Source organism: Macaca thibetana, chromosome 12, assembly GCF_024542745.1.
Source record: "Macaca thibetana thibetana isolate TM-01 chromosome 12, ASM2454274v1, whole genome shotgun sequence".
NCBI lineage: Eukaryota > Metazoa > Chordata > Mammalia > Primates > Cercopithecidae > Macaca > Macaca thibetana.
In genome coordinates, this window is record NC_065589.1 from 8,166,207 (window position 1) to 8,188,159 (window position 21,953).

Consider the following 21,953-nt stretch of genomic DNA (forward strand, 5'->3'; position numbering starts at 1 on the left):
TCCTGGGTGACAGAGTGAGAAACTCTTTCTCAAAAAAATAAATAAATAAAAAAGAGATGGTGCATTCTTGGAAAGTATATAGACTGAAATAAGTCACTATTAAATGACATCAACATGAAGCTGCCTATTCCACTGAAGTTCTAAAATCTTTCGTCATGTAAATAAATCTGTCTTTTATAATAAACTAATGATAACTAATGATAAAAAGTAGAGAGCATAGCTAAATCTATTCAGTCTATCCTCAATTCAAACTATCCCTCATGCTTCTATGTGTTTCTTTTGTCAATCTGTCCTGTTTTAATTACGTGTTGTTCTTCCTTACACTTTCTATTTCTTCTTTGAAATCACTTTCATAAATTCAAACATACTTATTTTTTAATATTTTAAGATAATTTTATTACCTCAATATCTTGAATTGCTACAGGGGTATTATCAACCCAGGGCCAATTTATATGTTACAAGCTTAACTTAGAGTTTCCTGCCCCATACAAGTAATTTAAATTCAGACTTTTTTTTTTTTTTTCTTTTCTGAGCCCTGGGTAGTGGCACATCGATGGGTTGGTTTTGTTTCCTCTTCATTGAAGGTGGTGAGTTTCAAATATCTCAGCTTTATGTAAAGGTCTCCATTCCGACTCTACGCCAAACCTCCTTTCCTGTCTTCATGTGGGTGCTAACTCAGAACTCTATTTCTGGGTCAAATAACTCCCTGCTCTAAGCCCTGATGACTATACCTTTGACACACACTATATTGGTATGGCTTTTAATTGTCTCTTTGTTTCTAGCATCTGAGGGTCTATGTCTTTGTTAATTCAACTATGTATTTTAAATAAACGTCCTATTTTATCTAACATTTGTAGATATTTGTAGCTGGAGAAAACTAACTTTAATTGATTCTACTGAGTAGACAGGACTGGAAGTCCGGTCTCTGGGGTTTATTAAAACCAAGGTAACTAGCTCTCCTGGATGCTAGCTCACTGTCCAAGTTGAATTCAGTGTCAGTCATCTAGAAAATGTCCCATTTTTCATGTGTGAAGTCTGCTTATAGTGAATAGACCAGCTTAGGTCCTTGGTTCAGTGAACTCCTCAAAATGTGGTTTCAGTATTGAAATAATTGGTTATCATTCTGATTTGACTATTTTCTCTCTCTGCTAGGAAACCAGAGAGGATCCTACAGACAATAGACAGATGTTTGAAATACTTAGAACATGGTTTGCTTTTGTTTTTGTTTTGAAGTGGAGTCTTGCTCTGTCGCCAGGCTGGAGTGCAGTGGCACGATCTTGGCTCACTGCAACCTCCGCCTCCCAGGTTTCAGTGATTCTCCTGCCTCAGCCTCCCGAGTAGCTGGGACTACAGGCACGTGCCACCTCGCCCAGCTAATTTTTTGTATTTTTAGTAGAGACAGGGTTTCATCGTGTTGGTCAGGATGGTTTTGATCTTTTGACTTCGCAATCTGCCCACCTTGGCCTCCCAAAGTGCTGGGATTACAGGCATGAGCCACCGTGCCCAGTCAGTTGTTTTAATTCAAAGTTCTAGACACATGGGAAGTGGAGGAAATGCTGGACGAGAAGGCACAGTTAGATGGTAGACCCACCTCTGTCAATAACCAGGTCCGATTCTAACTCATTGTTTTTCATTTGCAAAATAAGAGTGTTGGACAAAATACCCTATAGGCTCCTTCTAGCTCTTAGGTGATTTGTAAAGGTTTGGGGTGAGGGTAAACTGCTGGGTTAAAGTCTGTGTAGTCTGAAAGCCATGCAGGGGCTCTGATGGGCTTACCCCTGTCCCTGAAGCCGAGGCCTGACGTGCTACTTTCCCAGGGCTTGGTTCTTGCCTGTTTTTCTTGAGGCTGTCTTGGCATTTGCACCTGCTCTCATGGCTTCACTGGCCACTTTCTCAATCCTGGCTATCTTCTCTATGTTCTTGTTCCCTGTCTCCTATTGTTGCTTTCTGGCTACTCACCATGAGGGCAGAGATGCCAAATATCTACAAAATTCCTCACATTCCTGAAGAAATTCTCCCAGTCTTTCCCTAGCGTCCTGTCTCTGAGGATACCGCTGTGATTGGTGAGAACTTTCATAGATCTAGCCTCTTCGTTTACCAAATCCTACCAAGCCACTTTTCTTGTGAAATGTCTCATATGTACATTTTGTGCATTCAATAAATAGCTTTTGAGTTAGGCCAGGCACTGTATTGGACATGGATTAAACATAAAATAAAGAAAGCAGATCTCGGCCAGGCACAGTGGCTCACGCCTGTAATCCTAGCACTTTGGGAGGCCAAAGCAGGTGGATCACCTAAGGTCAGGAGTTCCAGACCAGCCTGGTCAACATGGTGAAACCTGGTCTCTACTAAAAATACAAAAAAACAATTAGCCAGGCATGGTGGCAGGCACCTATAGTCTCTGCTACTCGGGAGGCTGAGGCAGGAGAATTGCTTGAAACCCAGGAGGCAGAGGTTGCAGTGAACCGAGATGGTGCCACTGCACTCCAGCCTGGACGATAGAGGAAGACTCTGTCTCAAAAAAGAAAAAAAAAAAGAAAGCAGATCTCTGTCTTCAAGAAGGTTGAGGTAGAAAAGGAGCAGGCAAACAAGTTCATCATGGCTCATGATGAGAAAAAAAAAAAAAAAAAAAAAAAACCGGCATGGTAGTGAGTAACAGGGCTGGTTATTTTTGGTCAGTTACTTAAGGGGTCTCTCTGCAGAGAGCTGAGGTCTAAGAGGTGAGAAGAGAGTTCCAGTTACAAGTGCATCAATAAAGCCTATAGTCTGTCTCTCTCTCTCTCTCACACACACACACACGCACACACACAGACACACACACAAAGATATTTGCTGATTCATTAAATGAAATAAGCAGCAGCTGACATTGAGTCTACAGCCAAAAAAAAAAGTAGCAATAAGACTTTGCAACTAGCTTTGCCAAAGGTAGAGAACATTCTGATTCTAGGTGATGGATCAGACCTGGTTCTAGGAGTAGAAAAATTATTCAAGAAGAATAAGAGCGATTGATCCATTAAGGGGGATTAAATGCCCTCTTGGGAACATTAAGCACTATATATCGTGATTTTGTAATCATCCCCCAAGCTTCCATCTGTAGTTCAACCTTTGAGTGAGCTCCAGCTGAAGACTGGTTCAGTTCTCAGGCAAATACTATGAATCACAAGAGATAAGTTCACCCTCATCCCGGTGCACATAGTTTTCTTATGAGTTAGGATTTGAGGAGCTAGCTTTCTTAGTGCCTGAATATCCTTGTATTTTGAGTTTGATTTGTAAATGCTGAGATTAAATTTTTCAACTGATCCCTTTGGAATGAACACTTGGGTCCCCAGGTAGCTGAAAAGCACAGCGCAAAAGTCAACATCACTTAACAGGCTGTTTGGTTCTCCATCCCCACCTTCATTCTGCTCCCAGCTGTGTTTACCTGAAGAACAACAGAGCCCAGGAAGAGGTAACAGCGAAAGACCTTTCTTCCAGGATTTTGAGTCAGGTCCCAGCAATGATCTAGATACCAAGGACACCCAAATCCATTCAAGGAGCCCAATTAGGCTCAAGGAAAACCAGAACAAGACAGGGACCCTGCTCTACAGGCTGTTAGCAGGTCACAGCAAATGTCAAGACAGTAGCATGAAGTGATTCAAGAATTTCAACTGGTCTTCTCTGCAAGCTCTTAACAGGGGAACCCAACATAGGGACCACCAGGGCTCTGCCCTCTTGCTGTTGACTGCACCACATAACAGCTAATTAGATTTTGCTTCCTCTGTGGTTGGTGTTATGTGTAAAGAATGAGCAGAACATCGGCGCTAGTGCCATTCAATCCGTTATGAGTTCCACAGTTTGGCCATGAACAATGGTGGCTGAAATGGCATTCATATGCAAAAAGCTAGGACCTGGAGACTGAGGCAGCCCTGTGAGACTGGGTGCTGCTGGGCCACCCCTAAGAATGGCCATGTGGAGAACCTTTCTGAGGAAAGAAAAGCTAGAAGTCCAAAGTCCATTGAGTGCCCAAGTCTTAGATAATGTGAAGGCATGAACATGGGGTTGCAGATGACGGCACCATTAAAATAAACTAGTCAGTTTATTTGGGGTTTATCTGGGTGGGGTGGTGAGCTTTAACACATCATGCAGCCAATAGCAGGTGCCTGAGCACAGTGTTTACAGGAGGAAAATTCATTCACCTATTTTATTCAGACTCCAAAGACGAGTCTATGTAATTAAGAGACTGAGAATTACACTAGGGACCTCCTAAAGACATGTTTGTGAAAGTCTGCCCAAAGCCAATTAGCATAATGAATGAGACATGCAGGAGCAGTGAGCTCACGTGTGTGCATGTTTGTCAAAGAGGATCACGGTGGTCTTTCATCTTTCAATCCTGTTCAGATCTTGGGCAAGTAAAAAGTCAACTAGAGGAATATTTTTCTCAAATATACATGTACATATGCATTAGAAAGGTAAAAATGAATCCTATAAAAGGTACTTTTTATTCTCTCTCTTTCAAGAATTAAACTTACCACATATAAAAATCAGTTTTAGGCAAGGGGGTATGGGTTGTGTCTTTTGGGTTTCTGTTCTCAAAACCCAAGCAAACATCAGGCTATGAAAAAGGAATTCAAACAGAGTAAGTTTCCATTCCTTCACCCAAAGTGCATCAACTTTCTCCCCCAAGACTCACCTCCTCTCAGCCAGGTACTGAAAAGACAAGAACTCCACCTTCAGGTCTTCTCTGGGGATGTGGGAAATGCCGGCAGAGCATCCTGGGCTCAGAAATCAGTCGTGGCACCTGGCACCTGCTTGCCCTCACCAAATTCAGCCTGTCCTCCTCAGCTGCATTGTCAGCCACCTTCCCTCCAACTGCCCTGAAGATGGAAGTGTACCCAACCTTCAAGCCTCTGTCGCTCCAGACTGTGAAGTTTCGGGCTGAAGATTCATTATGAGACGAATGAGATGTTCATCTCCACTTACACAGCCTACGGCTTGTGTGTTGAGAAAGATATTGAACCAACAAAATGATCTTCAACACAAAACTCTATTCTCCTCTTCACTCGCCTTTATTTATTTATTTATTTATTTATTTTTTGAGACGGAGTCTTGGCTGTGTCGACCACGCTGGAGTGCAGTGGCGCGATGATCTTGGCTCACTGCAAGCTCCACCCGGGTTCATGCCATTCTCCTGCCTCAGTCTCCCGAATAGCTAGGACTACAGGCGCCTGACACAACGCCCGGCTAATTTTTTGTTTTTTTTGGTTTTTTTTGTTTGTTTGTTTGTTTGTTTTTTAGTACAGACGGGGTTTTACCGTATTAGCCAGGATGGTCTCGATCTCCTGACCTCCTGACCTCCTGACCTCCTCTTCACTCTTTATTGTTAAAGCACTTATTTCATTGGTTTCAAACTGCTTTAAAAGGACTGAATGTGCAGGCAAGGAGATTGGACCGCGTTGAAGTGTGTATCCCTGCAACTGGGTCCTCCAGGCACGGACACACGTTTGTAAGATTAAAAAGGACATTGCAATCCCAGGCATGGTGGCTTATGCCTGTAATACCAGCACTTTGGGAGGCCAAGGCGAGTGGATCACTTGAGGTCAGGAGTTCAAGACCAGTCTGGCCAACGTGGGGAAACCCCGTCTCTACTAAAATACAAAAATTAGCTGGACATGGTGGCAGGTGCCTGTAATTCCAGCTACTTGGGAGGTTGAGGCAGGAGAATCACTTGAACCAGGAGATGAAGGTTGCAGTGAGCTGGGATCACGCCACTACACTCAGCCTGGGCCACAGAGCAAGACTCTGTCTCAAAAAAACAAAACAGAACAAAACAAAACACCTGCTGTTGCAGTTCCCAGTTATGAGCCCCCAACATGCTCTTGCTATAACCCATTGGATTAAAAGCAGTCCTTCCCTTTGGACTGTGGGTCCAAAACTTTGCCCCATTTTTCTCTTTCCATTGCAGCTATTCAAGTCCTGAATGGCAGTTTCTTGAGAGGTTAATTGGTAGTAAGCCAGCATTAAAAAAGTCAGAGGGGGCAGGAGTCCTGTGGTCATGGATTTCTGAAATGCCATATTAACATATTAACAAAGTCAGATGCCTGTCTTTATTGCAGGGCTCGGGAGCCTTTTATACGCTCAGGTCTTTTCAAATCCCCAGTGGAACTCTGCTGCAGTTTTTCTGTTTGACCCCAGCGCCTTTTGTTTCCTGTGGAATGTCATGGGATTAGCATTCCTGGCGGTTCTTAGGGAGACATGTTTTCTAGCAGCCTGGGTCCCAGAAGGGCAAGTCAGGCACTCAATCAACAAGCAAATACACAGATAAGTCGCATGGCAAGTTATCATCAATTTTAAAATGTTATTGATGATATTTTTAATCAGTTTATTTATTTGTACTAAACCTATTTCTACTTACAGAACTCCTCAATTCCCACTAGCCCCATTTCAAGTGCTCAGGAGCTACATGGAGCGCCCTCACGGCCCGATTAGACGTGCAGAGCTCCATGAAGCAGATAAAAGACATTCAGGTTTAGACCCTTGGAGGGAGAGAACACAGAGGGCTTTGTGACCTTTTAATGAGGCCCAAAGACACCCCTGAGACTTTCCTTTTCCCACCCCTTCTCTATTAATCCTCTTCAACAACGTGAATTTCCTCAGTGAGTTGAGGGTTTACCCCTACCTGCCTCAAAGGAATTTTGAAAAGATAAAAAAAAAAAAAAAGAAAGGAAAACAGAGCTTTGGCTTAGCACTCAGGACCCATCCGAGGTGGTCGCAATTAAAAACAAAAGCAGCCACTGTGATTTGGCCTCGCTTGTACGGTAGTAACATGTGATCTATTTCACCAGCAGCCATAGCGTTTGTTTTGGAGACTTCAGTCAGAAAATAAATGTAACACATGTGTGAAAAGAAAGAAGTGTGTGGAACTCGGAGAAAGTCTTATCTTCTGAGCACGATTGCCCGAGAAGCCCCCATCTTTTAACAAAGAAAAGTCCATTGTTCATCATTTTGTGCCGTGTGAAAACCAACATGATAAACAATGATCATTTTAAATGGACCAAAAAATAACTTGCATAGACACTGGAGGCCAAGAAAAGAAAAGAAAAAAAAAAAAAAGAAAGGAAAGAAAAAGCATTATCCTTTTATCCATTTAAAGAAAAGAAAGCAAAATACATCTCATTATCAGCTCTCAATAGAGGATTAATAGGCTCTAAGCAGAAGCTTCAGGAAGGCTGCTGTTTCAGAAAAGCTTATCAGGTTTTTGAAAAGAAGAATTCCAACCCCCCTGAACTCCCACCCTCTTGTGTACACAACTGGAAGAATGGCACACCCAGATCGATGGTGATAGCTTTTATTTGCAGAGATGGGTTAGATTGGAGATGAGAGGGGAGCTCATCAAAGGGCTTCAGTTAGTTGTATGTAAACCGGCCTTGTCCTCTGACACTGTTCTTTTCCTTGCAGCCCATCGAGAGATGTATCTGAATGGTGACTGGACCCAGGGGTGCTGGGGCGGGGGTGTCAGGAAGCTGCTCTTGGGAATCAGCCATCCTGCTGCTGTTCCTGTAAAGATTTCTGTTACTCTTTAAATCAGTAAGTGGAGACTAGGGCATTCTAATGTTGCAAACATTAAACATTCAAGCTACCACTTAAAATTTCTGCTGCAAAAGAAATTTCAACCACCGACTAGTTAAGGGGAAGGATCTGCCCTACCCTGTAATTCCCATGGCTAAAACGCGTGCCATTTCTTATTTCAGACTGGAAGATTCTGTGGGCTGTCCGATTTAGGTAAACAGTGCTGTCTTTGGCTTTCGTTAGGATGCTCAGAAGTGAGAGCCGTTGCAGTTTGACCCTCTCTTCCTGGCTGTGGGCTTTGCTGTGATACAAGGTAAAGTGAGGAGGGAGTCAGCGCTGCCCTGGAACCCAGCCCAAGCCTGTGGCTACGCTGTGGCTTCGTGTCCTGGGACTGCTTTAACAAATGACCACAAACTGGGTATCTGCAAGCAGCAGAAGCTCTTCTCCCAGAGTTCTGAAGGCCAGAAGTCCAAAATCAAGGTGTGGGCAGGCTAGGTTCCTTCCGGAAGCTCTGGGAGAATGTTCCAGCTCTCTCCTGGCTTCCGGTGGTGCCAGGATTCCTTGGCTCTCTTTGGGTCCTAGATGCTGCACTCCAGGCTCTGTCTCCATGGTCACATGGTGTCCTCTCCATGCCTCCCTGTGGCTTCATGTGGTCTTCTTATAAGGATGCCAGTCACTGGATTTAGGACCCACCCTAAATCCAGGAGGACTTCATCTGTGAGAATGACATACGCAAAGAGCCTATTTCCAAATAAGGTCACTTTCTGAGGTTCTAGGTGGACAGGTATTTGTCAGGACACTATTTAGCCTAGTTCATCCTCATTCTTCCACTCCAAGATGACATTTTCCTGAACTTCTAATAGCTATTTTTATCACTGCAGATTTTATTACCTTAACAAAAAAAAAACTGCTAAACTTTTCACTGCTTTTGAAAAGCATTGCCTGTGGCTCAGGGAGAAAGCTAGAAGAACATGAAGCAAGCAGCTGCATGACACGTCCATGGGACAGGCCTGGGCGTGGAGCGAGGGCTCCAGAAACAGGAGGGAAGGGAGAACTGACCTCACTTGCCTTCTGTGGAAGGAGGAGGTGGGAGCCACGCAGGGAATGCCGGGGAGCCAGGTAGGCCTGGACTCGGATCCTGGGGGTGTGAGGAGACTGAGGCAACCAGAAGACCTCTCAGAGACAGGACCAAGGGCAAACCACGTGGAAGCCCCTGAAGGCCATGTGCCACCAGGAGCGTCCTCTTCCCAGGAGCATCACCTTCCTGGGAGCGTTACCTTCCCAGGAGCGTTACCTTCCCGGGAGCCTAGACTCTGTTCTGCAGGGCTTGGTTTAGTGCAAGGGGCAAAGGGCTGGGTGGAGAGACGAAGCTTCAGGGCAACTCCACACCCACAAGGCCAGCCTGGCTTCCTCACTGCTGACCCGTAGCCTGAGGCTGCTGGATCATTAGCCATTCTGGGCCAGCAGCCTGTCTTGCTCTGCCTTTGCAGCCGCATAAAGCGCATGAGAAGCTGTAGTAACTTAAAGAGAAAGAGGAAGTCCCGGAAGATGGGCACGCTCTTTAAAAGAACATGAAGGAAAAGTCCACATAACCCCTGACAAAAACTCTCTCCTTGACCAAACTTGAGTCAGGCTCCTCCAAGCCCTCGACCTTGGTCCTTGTCCTTGCTAGGCCTGCAAAGCTCAGTTGCAACAGGGATCCTGCTGCCAGTTTACTGAGAACCCTTGATCCTCCATATCGGATCACCCTGGCCTGCCTTCAACAAGAATCTCCTTGATCAGTTTAGCAAGAACCCCGACTCTGAAATCACCTTCATCTGCTGAACCCTCTCAACCTGCTGTAAATAGCCCCTTGTTCTTTTTTGTTTTTCATTTTAATTTTATAATTTTTTTTGATAAGGAGTCTCACTCTGTTGCCTAGGCTGGAGTACAGTGGCCCAGTCTCAGCTCACTGCAACCTCTGCTTCTTGGGTTCAAGTGATTCTTCTGCCTCAGCCTCCCTAGTAGCTGGGACTGCTACAGGCACCTGTCACCACCTCTGGCTAATTTTGTATTTTTGGTAGAGATGGGGTTTCACCATGTTGGCCAGGCTGGTCTTGAACTCCTGACCTCAAGTGATCTGTCTGCCTCGGCCTCCCAAAGTGCTAGGATTACAGGTTTGAGCCACCACGTCTGGCTCCTTGTTCATGTATTGGGAATTGCGCCTGATCTCTGTCCCCTGCTGTGACAGTGTGGACACCAATTGCAATTGTCCTGAATAAAGTCTTACATACCATTTTAAAAAGTGTCAGAATAATTTTTTGTTTTACACCCTCCCCAGCCCCACCCCCTGTCAGGGAACATTTAAGTACAGAACTTAGAGCTCCATACTCGACAAGGTTTCTCTTCAGCACAGAGAACTTCTGTCCTTGGCCACACTCCGGTGAGGTCGGTAAGTCCTGCCCCAGTTCCTGGACCCGCAGCCTTCTGTGGAAAGCCCCCACTCGCAGGCAGCCACAGCAGAAGCAATGGAGGAAGGAAGCCCGGCAGGCTGGCTCAGCACGTGGTCGACTGAGGTCTCATTTCCTTTTTATTTTCTTTCTAATGCTCCTTTCAAAACTGTATCTCTCTCCTTTAGAACACAACTTCTTTTTTTAACCCTAAGTCTCACGTGGAAAGAATTTGTTTAGTTTGCAGTGGTGCTGTGGCATGAACCTTCAGTGGGGTGAGTCATATACCCTGGGCTGCTGACTTGCATGAGGCAGGGACAGGGAATGTTAGCTCGGGGAGCTTGCTTATGTGTTTTCATTGTAAAGAGATGTAATAAAAAGGCACTATATCAGAATGTAAACTCTCAATATCAGTCTTTAATTCAGCAGTGTTTTTCTATAATAAAGTATATTTGTGTTTGTTAACAGAAGGAGGAGGTGGAAAAAACATAAAGCACGTGCAAGTAAAGGTTTAAAATACAGGTGAAACTCTACCTACAGAGGCACGACTCTAACATGCTTAAGGATGCTTGAGAAAGCCCTGACCCTACAAAAAGGCCTAAGACCCGGGGCAAGAATGAAGGAGTCACGCAATGCAAAAAGCGCATGAAGCCCAAGGTTCTCTTCCCCAGTGTTAAATCATCTTAATACAGAGGACTGGGCTTTAGGACATTCCGTGAAACTTGACTCACTGTGTTCTGTGTCTGGAAGCTCAATGTGAAGCAGATCTTACTTGCACTTCTAAAAGGAGGCATGTTGATGCAATGGAAAAAGATCTGATGCAGTAAGACTCAGAGTCCTAAGATTCTCTCTGTCTCTAACTGCCATCACAAGCTTTTGTGAGGATGGAAAGGTCTTTGCAGGGTGCCTGCACACAGGAAGTGTCTCTAACAGGAAAGAACATGTTGTTGGAGCTTGCCATTCTAGTGCAGCTTCCCTCACAACAGCACCAGTGGGGCCATCTGTCCAGATGCCCGGCCCTGTCCTTTTGAACATCCTAGATGCTTCGCACCCTCCAATCAATGTCCTGTGAGTTGCTTTCCTGCTAAAGTTAGCCCAAGATGATTTCTCTTGCTTGTAACAGAAGAGTCTTGCCTTGGTCAGTTGCTGTATTTGTTCCCTGTGGCTGCTGTAACAAGTCACCATCAACTTGGTGGCTAAAAAGCAACAAAAATTTCTTCTCTCACGGTGTGGAGACCAAATATCCAAAATCAGTTTCACTGGGCCAAAATCAAGGTGTGGATTGGGCAGCACTCCCTCCTGAAGATCTAGGGGAGAATCCATCCCTTGTTTCCTTTAGGTCCCTGGGGCTGCTGCATCCCTTGGCTGGTGACCATATCACTCCAATCTCTGCCTGTGTGATCACATTACCATCTCCTCTCCTGTGTGTGTTGACTCTCCTTCTGTCACTCTTTTATAAGGACCCTTGTGATTACTTTTAGGGAGTACCAGGCTAACTCAGGATAATCTCCCCATCTCAAAATTCTTAACCTAATCACACCTGCAAAGACCCATTTTCCATATAAGGTAACATTTATGGGACACAGGAGTTATTACCTGGTATCTCTGGGGGTCATTATTCAGCCTGCTGTAGTTGCCAGTTATGGAGTTTGCTTTTATAGCCTATGTTTGCTGTACTTTTTGATGATGACGCTTACAAGTCTCATTGTCTCAATCTGGCGGGACCTGCAGGTACTAATGGCTGTGACATCTGGGCAGGAGACAAGCAGCAACAGGAACAGGTTTGCAGCAACCTGGAGCCATTGGCATCTGCTTGGCTCTGCCTCGTCTTTTGCTGTTTATGGGTTGTTGCCTTGGCAGAGCCATGGCTAGAGGTATAGAGTAACTCGTACGCTGTTGACAAGAAACGGTTCTGACCCCATAGGGGAAACACCACAGCTCTTATGTGGTTATTTCCATAGCTAATTTGAGTACAATATGTCAAGAAACATGGCCCAAACCTTTCCTATCAAAAGCATTTAGGTTATTATTCTTAAATGGTTTTGATGGTAGTATATTTTACTGTAGAGACATAACCATGCATTATTTAGATACATATTTCTGCTGAATTCCATTCCCTCTCTCCCTCAAAACTGTGAATGCATTTGGTGTTTAAGAACACATGCGTGCTCCCTAACCACAGGGGCATACGCTCAAGCCGCCCCAACAAATGCTGCTATTATTGAAATGGGTGCTCCAGAGTTAGAAAGTAGTTTTTATTTCTTCTAGATGTTATGCAGATTTATGGTAATAATACTTTGTATTGTTAACCTTTGCATGTAATAGTAGCATTTGTTCCTATCTATTGAAACACGACCATGTCTGTGTAACATGCATTAAATAAAAATGGAATGTTGGCAATTTTCAGCTCCTTTACTTCCTGCCAGCTCTCCCTTTAGAAAGCTAACTGGAAGAGAAATATATTTTTTCCAGTGAAATATAGAATTTGTTTTTCAAAGAATGAAACAAAAGTAGGAGTTTGTCGTTTTGTTTGAATTCAAATAATCCCTTAAAGCTATGGGACTAAACAGCAAATTTGAGGGGAGAGGAAGAGGGGAAGATACCACACAAATAGCTAAATTTATACCGAAAGTTCAGTGGAAACAAAAACAGTGTAGACACATGACAGGGGATGTCATCAGTGGATGCAAAATTGGAGCTTCAGATAAGGGGTATTTTTAATACATGTACATTAGGCAGCCTTCTCCATCACAGCAGAGACTGCAGGCCCAGGAGACCTGATGGATTCATTCATGGGTTCACTCATTTGGTCATTTAGCTGATACTTAAGGAGCACTGGCACAGAGCAGATGCTAAAAGTAACATGGTGAGCAAATAGTCAGGGTCTCTGTCTTCACTGGGAAGCATCCTTGTGAAGTAAACAGACATTAAGACCTTTCAGGTTCTTCTAGCACTTGCTTCCTGCTCAGCCACATTCTCCTGGTAGACACCTGATCCCCCTGTGAGTTTGTTGCAGAAAACTTGTCTTTCAGATCCCCTTTGCCCATTGTCTGTGTGCTCCCAAGAGTCTTCCCTTCAATCCCACTGGGGGTCCCCAGCACCCTGGGCCAGGCCTCTCCCCATGTTACCAACAAGGGTTCCATGTGTTCCTGTGAAGCCAGCTCTTCATACGGATGGGATGGGATCCCTTGGTATTGAACAATCACCAAGTCAAGTGAAGCATGAGCTGTTTGTTCCCCTTGACCTTGTCTTCTAATTGCTCACTGGTTTTTCTTATCAGCTTGTGAGATCTCCTTGTACAGGCTTGTGAATATTTTTGTGTGACATATGTGCCGAAAATATTTGTCCAATTTATCACTTTTCATTTGATTAGGTGTATAGTTTCTTTCCCCAGGTGATACACACACACACACACACACATATATATGTATATACATATATGATAGACACAAATGACAAATACATTAATATAATTGAACATACACAGTGATTTCCTGTCAAGAGTAATATGGTCTCCCCATGTATAGTTTTCCTTGTTTCTAATTTTATTAAATTGTGTTTGCATTTAGATCTTGGATTATTCAAAACATTGCACTCTTTGTACAATCACTCCCAAAGACAATACATAAAAACTTGACAGAATCTGATATTTCTAAAATAAATCACTCCAGACCAGTATCTTTTCTCCCTACGCGCCCCCCACCCCACCGCACTGCCCCCTCCAGCCGAGACAGAGTTTCACTCTTGTTGCCCAGGCTGGAGTACAATGACATGATCTTGGCTCATTGCAACCTCTGCCTCCCGGGTTCAGGTGTTTCTCCTGCTTCAGCCTCCTGAGTAGCTGGGACTACAGGCATGCGCCACCACACCCGGCTAATTTTTGCAGTTTTAGTAGAGGTGGGGTTTCACCATGTTGGTCAAGCTGGTCTGGAACTCCTGACTTCAGATGATCCACCAGCCCTGACCTCCCAAAGTGCTGGAATTACAGGCATGAGCCACCATGCCTGCCCTCCAGACCAGTATCTTACGTGAAAATATTTTATTGTATTCTAAGGAAAGATTCAGAGCAGAACTGAAATTCTACCCCACCCTCCCCCGCCCCCCAGCAGGTGCTGACTTCTCCAGCACAGCCCCCTCACCTCCATTTCCTCTCCTACCAAAAGCATCAGTCTTTCTTCTATCCCTAGACCTGCCCTAGGTGGAAAGACTTGGTCCGATCTAAATTTTGAGCTTCCTGTTTCTTGTGGAGTTGATTTACGTTTCACTTTTCTGTTCTAAAAGCATTATCTATTCATCGTAGAAAACAAAAATGTTATAAATAGTAAAGCCTCCACAAATGGACATTATTGGAGGTCTCAGCATCTGACTCCCGTCTCCAACTCCAGAGCCATGTCTTTCCCCACAGCTGCTATCCAGGGATGGGCCCCCGGCCCACCGAGAGCCAGGAGACCAATGGTAGCCTTACCTGCGGGGAGAGGCGTCCCACTTTCTTTCCAGCCCCTGAAAGCTACTGAGGGGAACTCTGCTGCTCTGGTGGTGGTGGGGGGCGGTAGGCAGCCATCAGCAGAGCAGGCAGGGCAGCACCCAAGGCCCTGGAGGGGGAACCCAGAGATGCCTTTCAGGACATGTTGTCCCACACCTGAGTGTCTGATCTGCTAATGCTGCTATGCAGAAGGTTGGGGTGAAACGCCACAATTGCTCCACTCACTAGAGCCACGTAAACCACCTGAGCTGGAGCGGGTGTCTTAGTGGGGCCTGCCAGGCGGCTGGAGGATGTGGGAGAGGAGGCCTGCTTCTCATCCAGTTCTCCTTTTCTTTGTCCAGAAATAGGCACACAATGAGGAAGGCGTCTGATTCCAGATGGCAATTGTCCCAGAAAAGCAGGTGCCCTGCACCAGTGTGGACATGCATGCGCATTAATCCAGCCATTTCCATTCGGGGTGCCCATGCCTTACTTCAGAAGGGGGCTCAGTTCACGAAAGGTGAAAGAGCCCAGGAGCTGGAGAAAAGAGTGCTAATGAAAACTGTCTTTGTTCTAAAGAAAATCCCCAAGGGAGCATCATTTGGACGCTTGGTTTTGAATGGATGGAGCACAAAGTGAGGCCTCATATGTGGTCAGTTGGGAAGGGAAGCACTTGAGCTGAGAAAAGCCACAGCAGGAAAGCAAGTGGAGGGGACAGGTTTTCTTCTGCCCTCTCTTCCCACGAAGAGCCACCACACATTCACTGAGTACCACCCTGTGCAGGGAGCAAGGGCTGGGTGACGGGAGCCTGCAGCCGAAGGACCTGGGCATCCTAGGGACAGAGAAAACAGTGCCTACCAGGGATCCCTGTCCACAGCGTGGGAGACGAGGAGCAGAGCTGCTTATGGTCCTGAAAGAGATGGGTCTGAAAGAGAAGGAGAAGAACCCTTCTTAGGGTGGCCACTGCAGCCCGTTTGGGGGTCTCTCCCAGCCTGTGAATGCAGACAGATCAGGAGAATTGATAGGAACCAAATACAGGGGACGCGGCTCTCCCCTGCTCTCTCTTCCACCAGGAGAAGCAGTGCCATGGTGCCTGTGGTTATGCATTCCTCACTTGGTCTGCCTCTTGCACTCTCTGCTGGCGGTGTTCCCTCGGGTACCGCGAGCAGGGGCACCCCCAGGGAGCAGAGGCCAGGGCGAGGCTCAGAGCCAAGGCTGATGCCTATAAACGGAGGCAGCTGAGTTGGAGGCCACAGCGTGGATGGTCCCCGTCACCGTGGAGGGACAGCATGTGAGGCTTTCAGCCCCTCCCAGGGTGGGTGGTATCACTCAAGGAGGAACCAACAAATCCCACCCTTTCCCCTTCCCTCTCTCTTGACTTGCCTCCATCTTTCTTGCCTTTCTTCCCCCCACAAACCTTTCTTGATCTCCTACTACATACCAGGGGTGATTGTAGGAGCTGGAGACAAAGCAGTAAACAAAACAAATGCTTGTCTTTGTGGTACTTACGTTCGGATGGAGGCGAGGTCGAAGAAACACTTTGATGTTGGAGTTCAAGACAGTGCATTGCTTAACAAAGAAAGAGGCAAGTCAAGGAGAGAGAGGGCAGGTGGAATGGGATGTCGAGCGACTGGACCACCCCACTCAGTGTCCCTGTGGGGTCTGGGGCTCAGGACAGTCAGCACAAGGACTCCAGGGCTCCCCGTACACTGCGGCGCCTGAGGGTTCCTGGGGGGCAGCCGAAGTGTGTGCACCGACCTGGGCCAACATCCAGGGCCCTGTTATGCAAGGGAGAAGGAGCAGAGACTTGGGGGTGGGAGCGGGGTGGGGAGCAGAGCCACAGGCATTCTGCTGTGGTTTCTCCAGACCCACCTGCTTGGGAGGAGCCTGATTCTGCAGCTCATCACCCCTCAGCACTCCCGCAGGCCCCGCAGCAACTTCCAGGTCTCTGCTCTGCAGCAGTGGGACTTCCTCTCAGCATCTCCCCACCAGCCTCCTGGAAGCTTCTCAGGCTTCTCCACCTTTGCTCCTCCACAGAAAAAAAGCCCTACACCAAGCTCACTGGGGCCATGCTGGGCTCCACCGGGCACCATGAACTGACCCAAAACCGGAACACCAAGTCCTTCAGCATTGGCATTGGGCAGGAAAACAGGAGCCAGGCAGGTCACCAAACCACCAGAATGCAGAGTTTAAAAATAGCCTCTCGGCACTGCCCTACTTCTCCTGAAATGATTCCACTGGATCTGGTCACATTTTTATATTCTGGGAGCACTCGAGATGGATTTTCACGATGCACATTAAAGCCGTCTACGCGGTATTTAACCAAAGACAGGCAGATTGATAAGGAATCAGAAAGGATTTTAAGACCGAGGAGTGAAGCGTGGGGAGACCTGGAAAGCCGTCGTTGGGCAAAGGAAATGGATTTTTGTCCTCTGGGTGTGTGTCAGAGGGAGGGGTGGGGAGGCACTGTGTCAGGAAGTGGAAATGGCCTGCTGGGGATAGAGATAACAGAGCTCTGAAATCTGGGCGGAGAATCCTCCAAAGGCTGCAGCCATTGATCTGCAGAGACCCTGCAAGGAATAGCAGGCCTCCTCCAGTCCATTCCAGAAAAACTCCAACTCCACCTAAAACCAATGTAGGAAATCCACAGGGTTCAGCCTTCTGCCTGGCCAGCAGTGGCCCCTCACCCCACTACCACCATCGGTTTCTCCTAGTCTTTGCCAGCAATCCTCTGGTTTGAATCCAATAGGGGAAGGAAAAGAAAAGAAAACACAGGTTTTTTTTGTTTGTTTTTTGGTTTTTTTTTTGAGACGGAGTCTCGCTCTGTCGCCCAGGCTGGAGTGCAGTGGCACAATCTAGGCTCGCTGCAAGCTCTGCCTCCCGGGTTCACGCCATTCTCCTGCCTCAGCCTCCTGAGTAGCTGGGACTACAGGCACCTGCCACCGTACCCGGCTAATTTCTTGTATTTTTTTTAATAGAGACGGGATTTCACCGTGTTAGCCAGGATGGTCTCGATCTCCTGACCTCGTGATCCACCCGCCTTGGCCTCCCAAAGTGCTGGGATTACAGGCATGAGCCACCGCGCCCGGCCCACAAGCATTTTTATTCAACAAATACTTACAGAGTGCTCCTGCGTCCCAGCGCTGTGGTGGACATGACATCAGGGGATAGAGGGACGATGCTGTCCTCTCTTGGATTTTGTACTCTGGGGCCGGCCGCCAGGGCAGAGCGAAACAGAGAAAAAGTCAGGTGGGGATGAGTGCTCTGAAGGGCAATGGGCCAGAGTGAAGGATAGGACAGACGGCAGTCCTCATGGAGGGTGCTCTTGGAAATCACAGACAGGAGGGCCTGTGAAAATTGGTGTCTCTTTTTCTTTAGTCTTTGGTGGGGGGGAGGGGGGGCGGGGGAAGCACTCTTTCTCCTGCAAGGGTCATGGCTGATACTTTTACTGGAAAGGGGTCCGGATCCGGTCTTGGATCTCAAGAAAGAAAGAATTCAGGGGGAGTCCGCAGAGTAAAGTCAAAGAAAGTAACGGAATAAAAGAATGGCCACTCCATAGACAGAGCAGCACCGAGGGCTGCTGGTTGCCCGTTTTTATGACTATTTCTTGATTATATGCTAAACAAGGGGTGGTTCATTCATATCTCCCCGTTTTAGACCATTTAGGGTCACTTTCTGATGTTGCCATGGCTTTCGTAAACTGTCATGGTGCTGGTAGCAGTGAGGACAACCAGAGGTCACTCTCACCACAATCTTGGCTTCGGTGGGTTTTGGCCGGCTTCTTTACTGCAAACTGTTTTATCTACAAGGTATTTACGACCTGTATCTCGTGCTGACCTCTTATCTCATCCTGTGACTTAGAATGATTTAACCATCTGGGAATGCAGCCCAGTAGGTCTCAGCCTCCTTTTACCCAGCCCTATTCAAATAGAGTTGCTCTGGTTCCAATGACTCTGACAATACCTCCGCAGGAAACCTTGATTCCATTTCTCATGTCCTATAGGGTGTGCCTTCATCATCTTTCTCCCTTTAGCACACTTTTTTTTTTTTTTTTTTTTTGAGATGGAATTTCACTCTTGTCACTCTTGTTGTCCAGGCTGGAGTGCCATGGCATCATCTCAGCTCACCGCAACCTCCGCCTCCCGGGTTCAACCGATTCTCCTGCCTCAGCCTCTTGAGTAGCTGGGATTACAGGCGGGTGTCACCACGCCCGGCTAATTTTATATTTTTAGTAGAGACAGGGTTTCTCCATGTTGGTCAGGCTGGTCTTGAGAACTCCCAACCTCAGGTGATCTGCACACCTCGGCCTCCCAAAGTGCTGAGATTACAGGTGTGAACCACTCTTTTTCAACTTCTCCCTACCCAGTGGAATCTTGCTCACTCCCACTGAGCGTGCTCAAATTTCTATCATCTTAAAATCTTGAGTGCTCTGATGCACACGTGCACACACACGTGCACTCACATGCCCCACAATTGACTCCAGCTGTGACTTCATTCTTTGCTCAAACAATTGCCTTGAGTTCTTGTCGCCATAATCTTTCAAACTTGATTACTTTTTTATTCTTTATTGATTATGATAAAAGCGGTATATACTTATTTTTGAAAAAAATGTGAAATTAGCAGTATACAGGAAGAGAAAAAGATGCAAGCATTTCCACCATTGTCTCTGGGCCCAGCACACACAGGCAGGAGCCATTCATACACATCACCCACCTCCACATCCTCCTGTGCCTTTGTTCATATGTGAAATCCCATCGTTACACACTGTTGTCTTCTATTCTACTTAAAATTGTATCATAAGCATTGTCGCATTTTAACAACAATTTTTTATGTGAAAATGTAAGTGGCTTTAAAAAACTATTCCCTCTAGTGGATGTCTCATACTTGACTTAAACATTCCCTTGAAGGTCACCTAGTGTGGCTGCCATGTGTTCCACATAAAAATAACACAGCCATCAACGGGTGAGTGCGTAACCCCCGTCCTCATTTCAGCTTTCCTTAGGGTATGTTTCCCGAACAGGATTACTGAGTCAAAAGCTATGAGTTTGTCGAATGCTGTTGATACCAATTGCTGGATTTCTTTCCAGCAAAGTTGGCTGGTTCACATCCACATCAGCAGTTGCTGACTCTCAGAAGGTTCCCAGCATGGCTGTGGACACCCTTTCCCATTGAGTTCATATTACTGCCCTTTCCTTATCCAGTCTATATCGGTTCTTTATTAGGGAAACTAACCCTTTGTCTTTCACGTTTGTTACCAATATGCTCTCACTTTTGTTTTCTAATGAATTGTATTTACCATAGATACATAATCAAGTATATTGTTTTTAAATATAAGCTATAAATATTTTTTCCTAATTTTCTGTGGTTTTCTTATTTTAAAATGCATTTGGGATTTAATTTTCCTATGTCATGGGAGAAGAACTAATTTTATCCCTCAAACAGTCAATTATCACACCCCACTTATAGAATAATCTGTTCTTTATTCATTGGTTTGTGATGACTCTTTCTAAAAATGATATAAGTTCTTACACGTGGTTGGCCTGTGTCTGGCTTATGTCTTTAGCCCTGTTGATTTGACTTTTCCTTTGTGAGAAACATGATGACTTTCTTTTCTTTTTATTAAGTTTTAAAATTTAGTAACATTTTTTACTTTGTTTTTAAAAACCTATTTGCCAGGCATGGTGGCTCATGCCTATAATCCCAGCACTTTGGGAGGCTGAGGTTGGGGGATCACTTGAGCCCAAGAGTTCAAGACCAGCCTGGGCAACATGGAAAGACCCTGTCTCTATGAAAAACTTTTTTAAAAGTTAGGTGGGAGTGGTGGTGTGCACCCGTGGTTCCAGCTACTTGGGAGGCTGAGGTAAGAGGATTATTTGAGCCTAGGAGGCCGAGGCTGCAGTGAGCCATGCTCAAGTCACTGCACTCCAGCATGGGTAAGAGTGATACCCTGTCTCAGAAACAAGCAAACAAAACCCATTTGCAGTCATTTATTTTCTTTTTCTTCTTTTTATTTTACTTTAAGTTCCAGGATACATGTGCAGAATGTGCAGGTTTGTTACATAGGTATACATGTGCCATAGTGGTTTGCTGCACCTATCAACCTGTCATCCAGGTTTTAAGCCCCACATGCATTAGGCATTTGTTCTAATATTCTTCCTCTCCTTGTCCCCCACCCACTAACAGGCCCTGATTTGTTATGTTTCCCTCCTGGTGTCCATGCATTCTCATTGTTCAACTGCCACTTATGGGTAAGAATATGCAGTGTTTGGTTTTCTGCTCCTGTGTTAATTTGCTGAGGATGATGGCTTCCAGCTTCACCCATGTTCCTCCAAAGGACACTATCTCATTCTTTTTTATGGCTGCATGGTATTCCATGGTATATATGTACATTTTCTTCATCCAGTCTGTCATTGATGGGCATCTGGGTTGGTTCCATGTCTTTGCTATTGTCCTGCAATAAACATACATGTGCATGTGTCTTTATAGTAGAATGATTTATAATACTTTGAGTATGTACCCAATAATTGGATTGCTGGGTCAAATGGTATTTCTGGTTCTAGTTCTCTAAGGAATCGCCACACTGTCTTCCACCACGGTTGAACTAATTTACATTCCCACCAACAGTGTAAGAGCATTCCTATCTCTCCACAGCCTCACCAGAACCTGTTGTTTCTTGGGCAGTCATTTATTTTTCAAGGTAACAATAGAATGATTTTGTCAAGATGAAGTGTTGGTTTGAGATTTGATTTGGATTTTGTTACTTACAAAGTAACTTGAGAAAAATTTATTTTGTTGCATCATCAGGAATGTGATGCATTACTCCACTTATTCAAGTTTTATTCTTTATGTCTCATTACAATTCCTAGTTTTTCTTTCTTCCAATGTGAATCTTACTAATGTTATTCTAAGCTTCTGTACATTGGTGCTATTGAGAAGAGTATTCCTCTCCCACATCTATTCTGTGCTGATCTGATGCAAAGCTGTTCTGTTTCCCATGTTTGCATTGTATTGATTGCCTCTTATTAATTCTATCAGACTTTCAGTTGATTCGCTGAAGTTTTCTGGGTATATTATTACACATTAAAGGAAATCAGAATATTTTACCCCCAAATATATTTCTCTGACATATTTCGAGATGGCTGCCACAGGGCTGGCGGACTAAAGTGGCCCTACAAAACTGTCTTTTGTGGGGGAAATTTGCATCTGGAGATCTTTAGTGAATCTGCAGAAATGGAACCAGTCCTGCCCTAGTCCTCATCTAGGAAACATTAACTTAGGAGATTCTGACAGCTTGAAAGATCTGAAAGAAACATTCATCTATTCTCTCCGAGAGCTGCTACCTGTGAGGTTTCATCTACATAACAAGACCACCTTTATTAGCCAGCCCTCCTCTTCTCCTCCTCCTATCATCCATCTTGCCAATAGAATGTGATTGACTACTATAACTGTTTTTTGGCCATGCTCTGAGCCTCCATTCATTCTGTAACCTCAAGATGGTATATTTAAGCTTCTGTAGC

General features: G+C 45.5%; 1 long non-coding RNA gene across 1 annotated transcript; it reads right to left on the reverse strand.

Annotated features, from left to right (window-relative positions):
* Window positions 1–7,318: 7,318 nt before the first annotated feature.
* Window positions 7,319–16,294, reverse strand: LOC126932034 (uncharacterized). Its single transcript, XR_007718088.1, has 3 exons — window positions 15,946–16,294; window positions 14,440–15,361; window positions 7,319–7,533 (listed from the first exon to the last, which is right to left on the reverse strand). It is a non-coding gene; the product is annotated as an uncharacterized LOC126932034 (long non-coding RNA).
* Window positions 16,295–21,953: the final 5,659 nt, after the last annotated feature.